This window comes from Octodon degus, unplaced genomic scaffold (assembly GCF_000260255.1).
Source record: "Octodon degus isolate 3935 unplaced genomic scaffold, OctDeg1.0 scaffold00057, whole genome shotgun sequence".
Lineage (NCBI taxonomy): Eukaryota > Metazoa > Chordata > Mammalia > Rodentia > Octodontidae > Octodon > Octodon degus.
This window is the reverse complement of record NW_004524633.1, coordinates 10,139,146-10,154,825: the sequence shown is the minus strand read 5'-3', so window position 1 is coordinate 10,154,825 and position 15,680 is coordinate 10,139,146. Positions and strand designations below refer to the sequence as shown.

The 15,680-nt window shown below is 39.4% G+C and overlaps 1 protein-coding gene and 1 pseudogene across 1 annotated transcript in view; one reads left to right on the top strand and one right to left on the bottom strand.

The window, feature by feature from the left end:
- Negr1 (neuronal growth regulator 1) overlaps window positions 1–15,680 on the top strand; it is an 891,516-nt gene that overhangs the window by 226,729 nt on the left and 649,107 nt on the right. The gene's annotated exons all lie outside the window — the stretch shown is intronic.
- Window positions 8,909–15,680, bottom strand: part of LOC105742514 — a 93,769-nt pseudogene continuing 86,997 nt past the window's right edge.

Below are 15,680 nucleotides of genomic sequence, written 5' to 3'. Positions count from 1 at the left end.
CATGCCTCAGGCACTGTGCTCAGCCCGTGGAACATCCACTGAAGCACAGGGTGAATCAAATATCTCCAGTCCTTCAAAGCTGGAGTCAATGTCTTGGACGGATCAGTGGGTGGAGTTTCACCCTGCACGGGGGTAAATACATTTATTTCTGGAATGTTTTCCTTATGATATTTGTTTCAGCCATAGCACTTTTAATTTTTAAATTTCATTTTTTGTTCTGTCTCATGGAGCATAGGTATTCATTCTTCTGAATATGGTTAAAGAACAGCTATTAAATTCTACCCAAAATTTCCTGAAGCGTTGTACTGTGCCAGCAGGCATTAAAGCAAAATAGGTCACTGAACAGTGTCAATTCCACAGTGCTGTTTCAAGTTCTCTTGCCCAGCGCGTCAGTGTGGAACACATTTATTCCAGTGTCATCCACACTATTTCAGAGCATGATAGAAGACACACGTTTAAATAATTCAATAATATATAAGTGATAATACATAATAATATGGCTCTGATCATTGCAGACATAATTTATGCTAGACTTTGACTGTAGGATACATAGTTCTCTTCAGTGTTCAATTTGAATCTATTGTTCAATTTGACTTTTAATTTTTGTGTTTATAGCATTGGAGATTAAATCCAGGGTCTCACAAATTCCAGGCACGTACTCTAATGCTGTGTTATAGGCCCTACTTCTTTAAAGTTAAAATCATTCTAGGATATTTATCTTGAACTCAATTTAAAATTACTTGTGAGAAATTTATAAGAAAAATTTACAATCAAAGTTTGCTTCAACTATTTTTTCCAACATTTAAAAAACAAGAGATCATGATTACTAACATATAATATGTTTAAAATAATTACATTGAATGCACATCTCAATTCATGTCCTTCAAAATATTCTCTAGTGCTTTAAATACACACTGATACCACTGTTCTTGGCACTTGTTGAAGCACTTCCTTCATGAGCGACTCTAGTAACATGGTCACCACTGCCTCAGCGTCCTGCATCTATCCAAAGCATTTATCTTTCATGATCGATTAGAGCAGACACAGAGATTACACAGTGTGAGATTTGGTGACTTGGTGGATGAAGATCCATAAGAATATTTTTACAAGGCTGCCTTCATGTAGGACTCTTCTAGGCAGCAACATTCGCCATATTTTTCACCGTGCCTTCTAACACCATTGATAAGAAATAATTTCCAGGGACCAGGGAGATGGCTCAATAGAATAAGCATTTCCGTGGCAAGCTCAAGGGCCTGAGTTCAATCTCTAGTTCAACAAAACAAAACATATATATATATATATATATCTCCAATATATTTCCAGAACTATGTCTAAAAGTTGCAAGAATGATAGCTAAAATGCATTTGAAGCAAAACGGAGTAGAGTGAAGGAGATTCACAGCAACTTGTCATTTACTATACTACATTTTTAAAAGTCAAATATTGATTGTATATTTTGACCATACGCTACACAGACAATATTTAGCCCAGAGTTAGCATATCACTCGGGACCCTACTATCAAAAGGAAAAACAATTCTAGCCATTTCAAACAGAAAAAAATTGACAAAATAAAATCATTCATAAAAATTTTGTGAAGGGCTCAGAGAATAAAAGTGTGAAAGTATTTTAAATGTCTATTTAAAACTGTTACAGGGAGCCAAGATGCTTGATATGCAGTGACGATTCTTTACACTTTAAGGGTGGTGTAGTTATTAAGACTTATCGTTTCATCAGAAAAGCTGTAGGTGTCCTGATATGATATCTATCTAGCATCTATGATATCTTTGTAAAGGTAAGAGAGGAAAAATCTCGAATTGCATTCTCCCATCTCTGACCTGTTTCAAACTGGTGGCTTGTGCGAGAAGATGAAGCCGGTGTACGGCGGCGTTGGCTGCTCCTTTCGGTTGCCCAATCGTGTGCGGTATCTGAGCTCTGCAGAGCTAATGAGGAACGGGTTAAGGGGAGGGCAGATCAGAAGCCTGAGTGTCTTGTTAATCTGAGCGTTTGCAATCTGACGTGAGTGCTCTCGCTGACCACCAGAGTTCAGATCTCTTGCTGGAACACGCTCCTTGGCTGTACTCAGGCAGGGACGATCTCCCGGCACTTTTTATTCTGCAGAGTATCCATGCTCAGGCGAACCCTGGAAGCCCCCTTGCTCTTGTGCTATGTAAGTCCTCCACGCCTCAGGAGGCCGTTTCTGGCATGAATTTGCTTGGGAATCCCCAGGCTGGCTTTCTCTATACCCGTCTGCAAGTGGTCTCTGTGGAATACTAAAACTCCTTTGCTGTGGCAAATCCGGAAATCACAGAAATTCCTATTGTGACATCCTTAAGTTCCCTGCTGTGCAGTGGGCATACTCTTCTTCTTGTGTGTCTCAAATACTATATGTGCTGTGATTGATAAAGTCCTTGTCACTTTACAAGAGGTAAAGAAATGCATACCACCGATTTGCTTGTTTTCTAAAATCCATGAAAAAATGTTCTTATTCTTTTCCAAACTACTGGTTCTCTCCCCTCTTGTGCAAATCGACACAGTTCATGAAACCAGCATTTAACTGCTTTTTTTTGCAAGAACTATACATGGGCAAAATGACAGCACCACACTTTAAAAAATAAGTGTGAACTCTCTATCCATTCTTTAGCTGTTAACCTTTGAGTACATAAAATATTAAAAACAAAAATTATTTTAATATAATCTGCAAAAGAAGGATTGAAAAAATGAGCAAGAAAATCAATGGCATTGTAGGAATGATGCAAAAGTCTAGAGGAAGATCCCGTATATTTTGTAATGGAGATAAAAAAATATTCTAACTGGATATTCAGTAGATGAAAATAAATTTGTAAATCCTTGTAAAACATTTTGAAAGTTGAATGTAAAAGGACTGAGAAGGGAAGGAATGAGGCTCTGTCCTACACACGAGAATGAAGAAGAATTAGTGGCTGACAATGAATATATTTTACTTTAGTCTTAAATTTTAGTTTAAATTAGTAATATTCTGGATGTCTAGAAATCCACAGTCTCAAATAGGTGTGCTTTTGTAACAAATCCTCTTTAAGAACAATTAGCATTTGTTTCTCGAAGCACACACTACTGACATAAGGACGAGACTACGGAGAGCGCAGATGCTATTTTAATGTCCAGAGAGAACTGATATTTATGATGGATCTCTCTTCACTCATCGTTAACAGGGAGAGAAAACTAAAAGTTATGAAATGTCCTGAAAACAGTCGCAAATCATCATTTCAAGTAGGTTTAGTTTTTAACCAAATTTAACAGACTGTTTCCGCATTTCAGCTGGCGTTCTCTTTCGTGTTCGTCATAACCTGCCACAAGTCACGGATTTAATTACAAGCCTCCTGTGAAACCCACCTGGCTTCCCTGTGCCCTCTCACATGCACAACACACACACACTCACACACGCACGCACGCACACACTCCTAATTTCTTTCTTTTCACTGAGGTTCAGAGCTGATGGACTCCTTCTCTGATTTTTTGTCCATGCCCTTAGGGCACTTTCCAACTCCTCGCCGAGGGCGAGCCGGCGGATGCGTTCATCAGAATCACCGTCTCCTCCATTTCCATTTTATACTCAGGGTCTATTGTTGCCAATTCATTCAAGAAGGTGTTTTTATTTAAGTGGTCTTCAAGTGCTGCCTTCTTCGCTTTGTGAATGCGGTCCTTATGCGACCGAGATGGCAGAGTGTCACTCCGTGTGATTCCAAGCTCTTGTCTACTTCTACAGCAGATTCATCAGAGAATTTCTCTTCTTCCGCATTAACAAGTGTGTATATGGCTTGGATTATCCTCTAGTACCTCATAAGCCATGGAGTGGGATTTAGCGGAGACCCGGACACAGCCTAGGCCATCAAAATGTTCTAATTCACTTGTGCCTTAAAAATCATATTTATGGCCAAGAGTTAAATATAATGATGGATTGTAAGTACTTAATTTTCAGGAAATGAGATTGGTGAAAGCTTTGAATGTGCCTCAGCATCTTATTTCAGCTGCTTATTAGACACATATGACTCCTTTTCACAGCTGGGTACATTTAATTCTATTTTTTTTCCATTTCATAATGTATGAGAAATATAATTTTGAGTAAAGTGCTTGTGAGTACTATTATATCTCATCAGAAAGACTCCCCAAATGTATTTCCAGAATTATCAAACACTATCAAAATAAGGAAAAACTGAACAAATCTTCAGACCCCTCTGTTCATAAAAGAATTCCAGAGTTTCCACGAAATCGCAGTATCTTCTACATTATTGACGTGTTACTGGCCTGTATCCTTAATACCTGAAGAGAATTTCTGGGCATTTACTTCCTGACAAAACACTCATTTCTTATATCAAGTTGATGAGCATTTCTTTATCTTTTTAAATATCCTTCAGGGGTTCTGCATAGTAAACATCCAAATTCTTCTTTGTTCTTTTGATCATGATATTGAACTGTTATCCAGAAACATAAGGAGTTTTTTTTCCTTCCAAAACTCGAAGTTTCTTACTGCTAAATGTAAAATAAATCAATTTTAGAATATTTGATGGTTGAAAAACTGTAATCTATCATTTTATTAATTTTTTTTCAAGAGACTCCTTCTGCAATGTCTGGAATGGTCTCCTGTTTAGTTCTTCACTGCTGCTGACAGAGTTGGCCTGGGCTTCTGCAAGGACCTCTGCTTAGGTTAGCCCAACTTTTACCTTGCTTCTGTGGTGACTTTGATTTAATGAATTATGACTTTTTTATCAGAAATCTCAATGGTTCTTAGTAGTTGCAAGAAAAAAAAATAACCTTAGCTTAATATTCATGGCCCCTCACAGCATTCATGACCTCGCTGTCTTCTGTCTTCTCCATATCTACCAACTATCATCACGTTGCATCATTTGACGTTTCCAGAATTCTTCAATCTATTCTACCTCCACGCTTTGACTCATTGTGTTCTGCATACTTTGAGTGTTTGTTTCCTACATTCTGTCTCCTTCTGGGAAAATTTTCCCTTTCTTAGCCTCATAATTTGTTTTGCTGATATTCCTATTACTAAAGATATCCCAGTCTGACTCATATGACTGGTGGGTCAATGTCTGTAACTCCCCGAGTGATGCGTCCCTAAAGCCAGTCTGTATTCAAGACCTTGATCTCAGTCTTACTGCATAACCCATTCATATCATTACAAATCATTAGCTTTATCATCATTCCTCTTTGCACTTAATGTTTTGGCCTAGAACACAAATTTTTTTTGCACATTTAATTTCAGTTACCATTGCTGCTCACTGAGGAAGTGATTAAGACTATGTGGTTTTTAAGGACAGAGATCATCTTTTTCATCTCTGTGCCCTGTAGTTTTTGAGAAGAAATCATTTGCAAATGGAGATACTAAGTCAGGTGGATTGAATTGTGTATTCCTGAGTTTATATACTTAATGAAAAAACACAGAATCTTTGCTGTCTGCTGACCTATTGACTAGTTTTCTTGGTCTTGAATACTGTTTTGCTTGTTAAAACATCATGATTTGATGCAAGAAATATGAACTTCCTCTGGGAGCAGCTTGAGCTCTGAGCTTAAACATATTAACCTATACCTTGCTTTAATAAATGCAATCATATTTGGATGGTGTTTCATCACTACTCTGTCATGTCCTTTGTATTCAACATGGTTATCAGTTCTACTCAGGGTAGTGCATAGGGAGTGACCTCTTCCTTACCTTACATGCAATAGAGTGGAGGCAGCAAGCCTAGAAGAGTCTTTTAAGGTAGAAGCCATGATCTCATAGTGGTTGCTCAGACTTGGACGTCACTGCTTGTTATTTACCGGACACACAGCTCCCCTGCTTGAGGTACCACTTCAATCACTCATAAATAGGAAGCTTCAGGGGGGCCGGCTTGAGGGCAGAGCAATGATTGAAGTTTGTTCCATGCATGCACAAACCTACCCAAATGAGTCCAGTTTGTCCTTATGGCCTAAATGGTCTCATATAAAGGTGGTGGTGGGGAATGACTAAGATTCACTAATGCTACAAAATACGCTTAGGAACAGAAACCTGACTTCTTTTAAGATGAGGAAATGTCATCAGCCAGGGGTAGCAACTTAGAGTGGTGGCCATAAATGTCAAGAACGGAGCTTTGCTAATTATGTGAGGTTCAGGGAACAAATGAAAATAAATGACCTGGCAAACATCATGCCCTGGAAGGACTTTCAGTGATGGGGCTGTAGTCCATTGCTACGTGTTCTGCAGTGTTAAATCCAAATGAAGTCTTGCCTTCAGCCCATCATGGAGATAAACTCTGATATTTCCAATACCCTGAGTTGAGTTCACCTTATATACAGTTATTCATGAAACAGTTTATTCACTGATTATAAATAAAAAGTATTTAATTATATCAATTTACCTGTCAATTTTTTATGTATTTTTTGAGGGTGGCAAAGTCTATAGTTTTAATTGTAAATGATAATCAGCACACCAAGTAACAAGTTCTTGAGTCCTATCATCTAATGAATATCTTTGTTTTTGGAGACAGGTCTGATATGTAGCCTAGGCTGACCCCACAGTAGTGATCTTACTGCCTCAGCCTCCAGTGCTGGGATTATAGGTGCACTCCTCTAGTCATTTTGGTTAAAATAAACCAAAAGCAGCCCTAACAAATATATCCGCATCAGTGTTCTAATTCTCCTTCACAATCTATTTCTTTAAGGCAGGGTGCTGCTTCAAGTTACAGAGAGCTTAGGCATAATATGGAACAGGTATTTTTCATCAAGTATTGATATGTTGAACTTCAAATCCCTACAGAACATCATAAAAAACATTTAAAAATTAGAATATATTTTAAAAATAGGCATAAAGAATTACATACTTCTTATGTTTACTATAAGTCCAAAAATCTCACCATATACAACCTTGAAGCAGGACAGTCCCACAATATTCCTTTTCCTGTCTCTTGCTTTCATTCACCACCCCCTTCTTTTTGAACAACCATATACCCTAGAGACTTCATAGCAGCAATTGGAATGTCATGACAAGCAACACATATTCAGAAGACCAGAATGACAGGCACTCCAAACATGAAACCACTATTACAAATTACTATCTGCAGTGCAGTAGCTTAGTTCACAGGTATCAATATATATATATTAGTCAGGGTGAGAATCTTTCCAATTTACTGCTAGATTAAAAAAATCTTCTGGAGATTCTCAGGATCATTGCCTTGCCCATCTTCTACATATAACTGTATGGTTTGGCATTGTCATGTTTCCTAACTCTTCTCCTTTCCCTCTCTTGATTAGTTAGTCCTCGAGATTCTGCTTTCCTTTTACTTGTATTATACCTTTCTATTTGTATTTCTTCTTTTGAGTTCTCATACAAGGGAGACTATATGATATTTACACATGTGTCTGGTTTATTTAACTTATGAGTATATGTTTAAGTGGCATCCACTTCAATATAAAGGCTTCGAACTTATCATTCTTAAGAGCTGAATAATACTCCATTGTGTAAAAATACCACATCTTTTTCAACCATTCCTCAGGTGATGGGCATCTTGGTTGTTTCCAAGATTTGGCTATCACAAATTGTGCTGCTATAAACATAGGCACACATATATCCCTGTGATATGATGCTTTCAGATCCTCTGGGAAAATTCCCAGTAGAGGAATCGCTGGTTGAAATGGGATTTCCAGTCCAACTTTTCTAAGGAGTCTCCATACTGATTTTCATAATGGTTGCACCAGTCTACATTCCCACCAGCAGTGGAGAAGGGTTCCTTTTTCCCCACAGCCTCTCCAACATTTGTTGTTGGGTGATTTCTTTATGATAGCCATCCTTTCTGGGGTGAGATGATATCTCAATGTTGTTTTAATTTGCATTTCGTGGATGGCTAGTGATATGAAGCATTTTTTCATATATTTATTTGCTTCTTTAATTTCTTCCTCTGAGAAGCATGTGTTCATCTCTGATGCCCATTTCTGGATTGGGTCTTTAAATTATGCGGACAGATAGTGAGGTTAAGCTTAACAGCCTAAGTTGTATGGTAATAACAATAAGCTTGTCTTCTGGGTGGTTAACAACCTAAGTTTGCAGACCAAAACTAGATGAAAAGGAGGGCTGCAAGGAAAGCCAACATTTTGGCCCTAGCCTTCCAAGGTCAATTAAGACTCAGGACATGAGAACTTGTACTGTAACGTCATGTAACTTGGCAGTGTCCTAAATTTTCTGATCAAGTAGATTATCTACTTGATGTATTATAGGATAGATATATAGTTACATTGTCTTAATGAATAGAGGGATTTGATCTAATGGTGTTTGTAGATAGGATAGCATGTCCGCATCTTGTACAGCAATTAACCACTAGGAAGAATGTATGCAACGTGTTAATTATTGCAACTGTCCTACCAATTTGATTTGAAACTGTCTCATTGCTATTTGTTTATCAATAAAATTATGGGGAAAAAAAGTTACAGAGAGCTGTTTACTACCTTTTCATAGATAAAGCCCCTGACCTTTAAGAAAGTAGAAGGCAAAAAATTATTTAACCCTTTCTTTTCTTTAATGAATTGGTGTTTTTTTTTTCTTTTTTCTTATTAAATCTAAGGAAGAAAAAGTCAATACTGATATGCATGTGTCTTGATCTAAAAGGTGTAGGGAAACAGGCAACAGATGCTTATTACATTTTGAAGAAATACGAGGTAAAAGGTGAAATCTTTGGAGAAGGTACGCATTTGTCCAAAGAAGCCAGACAGGCTACTCTCCAAAAAGTGAAAGGAGCTATTAGACAACATAAGAAATAATTTGATGCATTGTGTAAGAATAGAAATCAACTCTGCTAAAGCTTTGTATTCCATGAGCCCATCTATGGAGCCAATCAGGATCAGGCGCTCCTTTCTACTATTCATTAACATGGTAGTTTTCATGGATTTGTGGCTAGATGTCACAGACAAAGGTCAAGAGGTTGTCCAGGACCTCTTCCCTTTTCTGCCGGAAGTAGTTCTGCAGCACAGCCATCTCCTCCTGGGTCTTCTCCTCCTCCACTTCGCTAGGGCAGCTGCCACGGGATCCCAAGGCTGCATATTCCTTGACCTTGAACTCCTTCTCCCTCTGCAGGCCGTGCTGCTCGGTCTCAGCCTGGCTTCCTGGTTTGGCCTGCTTCAGTCTCCAGTTCTTTCGCTTGCAGGCCTTGGCCACCTTCTCCATGGCCCACTTCTCGGCTAGCAGCAGGTGCTTGATTCCTTGTGACTGGCTAGCCACGGCTGTAGTGGCCACACTCCAGGAGACAGCACTACCTCAATTATTTATTTATTTATTTATTTATTTATTATATTTTTTTAACCAGGGATCACACTCAGGACTTTGTACTTGGCAGGCAGGCACTTACACTGCTGAGCTCCCTCTCCAGCCCCTTCTAAATGTTTATAAAGCATTTGTAAAAAAAACTGACAAAGAATGACAAAGGCAACTACAGTTTAAATGAAGAAAAATCAGATTGCTTTCTAAGGAATTACTGTGACACCGATGGTTACTAAGCATTTTAAGCACCCCGGCTAAATGTACAATTGTCTGGGGCTGTCTGCTGCCAGTATCTGATGCTAGGGATGTAGCTGCAGGACCCAACTCACTTGTGGAGGGGGGGCATCAGCAGCAGCAGTGATTTCATCAGGTGACAGTAGATGACAAAGAGAATCGTGAAGTAACATGTTAGTGTTTCAGGAATATTAGTTACCGATAGCATGCAGCTCTTGTCCTGTTAATATGGTCTTACATGGTAGGTTCAGTTTCTCTACTAAGCTTTTGTTCCTACATCTCTGCAAATTGTGTAGTCATCAGAGACAAACTCCCTCTTCACTTTTAGTTTGTATGATTACAGTTTCGAGGTGAGAAAACTGTCTGACGTGAAAGCTCAGGCGCAAATTCAGTTGTGACCAAAACTGACATGGATATGGCAAGACCCTGTCCCTCGTATGAGGATAGCCGATGCCCTGTAGGTCCTGTGAGCTCCGTGAGAGAGTCCTGCTGTCCTTAGAAAGCAAAATGTATAAGGCTTACATCCTCCTTTTCACAAAACTTCCACTGTGTCTTCCTCTACTTTGTTTTGTGTGGAAAGAAAAATGCTGATTATTTGAAATTATTTGACTTCTTTAAGTTGTACTTTCTTCTACTTATACACAGCTCTACAGTTGAGAAAAGAGGAGAGAATAGGTATATTTTTTTCTTAAACACTCTAATAAAACACCCTAATAGAAACACTTTTTTGGGCTGGGGAGATGGCTCAGTGGTCTAAAGCACCTACTTTGAACAAGCTTAGCAAAGCACAGGGACCGCGGTTCAATCCCCCAGCACCACATGCCAGCCAGCCCCGCCCCCTGGTGGGCTGAGCTGGCCCCACACGCGCGCGCACACACACACACACTAAATAAATAAATGTAAAAAATTAAAAAAAAGAAACACTTTTTTAAAATATAAATCTTTCATTTTCCATCTGTGTCATTTAATACAATTGTTAATGGTGACTTCATAACATATATATTTTTTTGTGCCATAGCCTAGTGGAGCATAAAACTATACAAGTGTTTGTGACATTCAGAAATGTTAAGTGCTTATTAGGAATGATTCACATTTTCCCATGAGGGTTTAACGTTTCTGGAGAAACGCATATCAACTGTACCTCTAAAGAAGTCATAAGGGAGATGCAAGCCATCAACCCAGGTGGACAGACCGCTAGAGTCAGCACTGTGCTGAGAGCCTCCTGCAGCTACTTCCCAACGTGTGTGAGGCAGATCAGAGTGTGGCTTCAGTAACTGTGAATTACCGACACAGCTCCGGTATCTGAGAAGACAACTTCTCAGTCATGGACTTTTAAATTTTTCCACCACGATATGATTCCTCATAAAGAAAGCCATTTCTAGGTCTGCCCATCTGAAACTCCTGTTATTGTAATCCAATGCTTACAGGGATGAAAGATAGGATTTCCTAACCAAAACGTGAAGAGTGAAATAATCCTAATTCTACTGTAGTTTTAAAGTTACAAAGGCAGAGTGATTTTCAAAGAATTGTTATAGTGCGCTTAGTTTACAAAGGGCAAAATGTTCTCTGGCTCTCATATATAATGTTCCAGGTCCGTGTGGTGCTGTCATCAGCTGTTGGCTTGGTGACTTAAGTGTCAAACACCTCCCTTGTGAATTCAGAGCACACTCGCTAGTTTTACTTCTGGGTCTCTGTTTGCTCCGGTGCAAAATGCAAAAATAGACAAAAGGATCCAAGAGTTTTTCTAAAGATTTAATGAAACAATCTTGCCAAGCATAGGATCTGGTCCACAGACACTGTGAATTTAAATTAATGATGTACTTTTGTAGTACTTCGACTTCAATATCTTCTTTTTCAAGCTGTTTTCCCCAAAGGAAGCACTGCAATCCCTTCGTTTCTCCCCCACCTCTCCACACATTCCAACTTCTGTGTCGTGTTGCACGGAAGCAACACAAAAGCAGTGCCTAAAGCTTAAGCTTTTGAGCCTGAACTCCTTATTTACTAGCTTTTCAAAGTTGAGCAAAAATTTCAGACTTTAAAGTTTGACTACAGCTGCCAGGTGTGGTGGCGCACGCCTGTAAGGCCAGCAATTGGGAGGCTGAGGCAGAAAGATTGCTGTGAGTTGAAGTCCAGATTGAGCTACACACAGAGTGAGAATCTGTGTCAATAAACAAACAAACAAACAAATAAACAAATAAAAAATTTATAAGTCAAATATGCTTACCTAGGAGGAGGGAAATAATACCTCATCCAATAAGGTTTTAAAGAAATATATTGATCTCAGTAATCTTGGAACAATCTTTCATAATTAAATTATCAATTGCTGATTCCTTGCTGTCATTCTGCAATAAGGGCCAGAAGATGTAGTCACTTCCCTGACTGAAAAGACCCATGAGCCAGCAGGGGCAGTGGCAGAGGTGCCTCAGGGCCCCAGCAGACAGGAGCAGCTCGCTATCTGGTCAGCACGCTGTCACAAAGCCAGGCACGGGGAGGAAAGGAAAGTGCCATGTGACCGGGGGCCTTCCTTCACAGCGCACCTCTGGGCTCAGTGCAGCAAGGCAGGAAGTCACCACGCAGAAGCGGAAGCAGTCCTTCTCCTCCTCTTCTTCCCTGCTCCTCTGCAGAGAGGTAGAATTTATGCTCCGCAGTGGGCCATCACACCTGCGTGCTCCGTGGAACGCCTCCTGGTGTCTTCCAAGGGCTAAAGGAATAAAACAATGGTAGGAGGAAGGCACACACCTGCTTGCTTTTGGCTAGCATGACTGTGTATTGTCCCCTGCCAAATGTCTTCAAATAAGAGTATTCTGAAGCAAATTTTATATAAAAACCAATAAAAAACCATTCTGTTCTGTTCACATTACTTCAGGGGCTTCTGCTTTATGCCTACTGTGCTAACAAGAATGGGTACAAGAAAACTGTTTTTCTCTCTCCAAGCTTCCTAAAATACATGTAGTAATGGAGATTTGCATTCTTCAACAGAGAGACTACTTTTCGTTGGTTTTCTTGTTTAAAGTAAGAATATGAAAATTACACAATAACTCATAGCAGGCCAGTGTTTCTGAGCAATTATAGCACCCCTTGGGGGGGATGTTTAAGCCCCAGACCAAGTGGCTTTATCCACTTCAGAGTGGTGTAATCATCCCTTGGAAAGGCACTGCCTGGAGAGTTGTATTAATATTATGAAATTGAATTCACCCAGACAAAGGAAATCCTGGAGATCTGTGCTTCTCCCAGGCAAAACACATATGGCAACACCTTAGCAGAGCCTTAAAATGCAGGTTCTTAGAACCCTCTTTGTTCCAAGCCCAGCTGGATGGTGCAGGCTGCGGCTGTACCTAAACTTGTAGAGCTGGGGATGGAGCTCAGTGGCAAAATGCCCGCTGGCCGGCGCAGCATCCGTGGGATGCCAGCCCAGCATCACCAAAATAAACAAGTGAAATACAGTGGCAAGTATGTGATGGATTTCTTGAAATCCATTAAATAATTAAAATGAAACAATAGATCATAAGATGATTGCCTGTGTTACAGTGGCTATAATTTACGGTGTATAAATTTACTTGAATGTAGAATACTAAAAAGCCAGCGATTAATGTTTCGTACATTAAAAAACAGCATCATTTATGAAAACACATGGCATCAGAAAAGAATTTTCCTCTGTCTAGAAATCTCCCTTTTGACAGTGCTTTAAAAAATATTTCAATTATTGCAGGGCAATAGCTTGACTGTAATGTCTGCTGTTAAAAGAGCAGGTTCCTGCACAAATATTAATCTTACAATATTACTGCTAAATATTCAGCTGATTTGAATATTAAAATAGCCCCAAGGCTCTTCAATAAAATATGTGATTACAGAAATAGTACAGTCCCTTTTATCATACCAGGCATAACCCTTTCATGTATTAACAAATTTCATAGTTGCTTAAGTTGAGTAAATATGTTAATTTATAATAGTGGCAAAGCTTACAGTTAAATTTTGAGCTTTTAGAAAGTTTCTTACTATTACACTTGAACTTTTTAAGTTGTGTCAGAATCTTTATTCTAACATTTTAACTGTTGAAATTTCATAACCATCTTTTCAAATTATTTTGTTACTTAATGTTTATTGTTATTTGCCCACGTTTGCAACTTAGTATTATTTTAATTGCTAGAAACACATAATGTTTAAGACTATTCTAAATAATAGTAGTTAGCATAGCAATTTTTGCATGCTAGGGTATGTTCTAAATATTTTGAGATACTGAATCTTTTAATCTGAGTGGTCAACCACGAAGGTAAGACATCATTATCCACATTTTATAAATGAAGAAACTGAGTCTGACCATATTCCAGTAATCCACTCCAGATCACTGAGCTAAAGAGAGACGCCCACAAGACCGCAGTCAGTAAGGCAAGGTGCTCTAAGTTGTACTCATCCACCTTGACATGCATCTAATAAAGGTCAACATTAGGTGAGCAGGAGTATTTTTAGAAGCATACAATTATGAGAATTGCCCAGATAGTAGCATTGCAAAATGGACTCTTCATTTTGAATGTGAATAAGCTGAAGAAAGTTGATGAAAGTCAACTATGAGCTTGGGTCCTGTTAACTTATTTTACAACATGTTCCTTGTTTTCGAGTGGTGACTTGTGCTGAATACAGAAAAGTTGAAGAATTTGCTTAAAATTCCTTGTCTCTGCCTTTCTCTATGCCATTCCACAGCCTGGAGAGCTCAAGTATTATTTTAGAGGTGGCAGGTGTTTCGTGTTCTTTCACCTTCCCACTCGGTTCCTTTTTCTGCACACCAACTTCTCCTGGGTCCCTATTCCATTTCCAAAATTGCATTTTTCACCATCCTCACTTATGTTATTTCCTGTCCTTATTTCCTTAGTCACTTTCCTGCCACCACGACACAGTACCTGGCACACACAAATTAAAGGGACAAGAGCTTGGCTGAGGATCAGTTTCTATCCATGACCAGCTGGTTCCAAGGAAGAGCAGCAAGGATGACAAAGGAACTTGGTGGAAGGGAAGAGGCTCAACTCAAGGCAGCCAAGAAGCAGAGTGAGACACAGGAAGCCATGAGAAAAGTGCCACCTTCCAGCTCAAGCCCCACTGACCACCTCCAGCAAGGTTCCCCCACCCTCCAAGTGAGAGCCGCTTCTAGCTCCTCCATGACCCTGTGCCCTTCCAAAATCTTTTCCCTGAACCCATGAGCCTTTATGGGAACATTCTAGAAAGAAATCATGCATTTAGGATGACTCGACAAAAGTACCCCCTATTCCAAAAGTCCAGCTGTTAGGGGCTTTAGAGTTATTGCACACAGACAACAATCTCCTAAAATTCATTTATTCAGATGTGCATGAAAATAAGCCATCATCCACACTGTGGGAAGCCTGTTGCTAATGCAGAAGCACAAGTGTTTGGTAATAAGGTGAGCATTGCTTTATTTTAACTCTGCGAAACCAGGTAAGTTATAACATACATCTAGATCTGCTTTCTCATCTATACATCTAGAAAAATAAGACCTTCCTCACTGGGCTACAGGGATTAATTTTTAATGCATGGAAATTACATCATACATCAGAGATACCCCGTAAATGAAACCCTCTGTTCTCTTCTTGAATATCCCCATTGGTGGAGAACATATTACAGTTCTTTCTATAAATATCTCTTGTCTTGGGCTCTGACCATTTCTTCCCTTTCCAAGCTTACCTCCAGCTCCTTCTGCACCTTTTTAACTGATGGATATAACTCCATGCAAGTTCCAGAACCTTTCTGGGTCTCTGTCTCTTCTCATTGATAAAATTGAGAAACACTTTGCAATATGTGCAACTTTAACCCTTTTTCATGTTGCCACTCAATGACTGTGGTATTGGGAACACTGTGCACCTAATTATATATTTTTCTTGCTCAAACTGTTATTCAGGGGGCAGCGAGAAGAAGGTGATCTTGCCAGTTCCTTTTCATGCCTTAAGGAGAAGGAAATGCATTTAATTTTTGAATGGCCTGCTTAGCTGAACACTGCTATCCAGCGCATGCAAAGTGAAGGGAAGCTGAAGAAACCACATTCGGGTGAAGAGTCCTGTGCTGCTGGCTCTTTGCTCTGTGACTTCAACACTTCCTCTGTCCTCTGCTCCCTGTAGCCAGTGCCCCTTAAAAGACTGCTACAGAGTCATTGGAATTCGTGAGACATTAT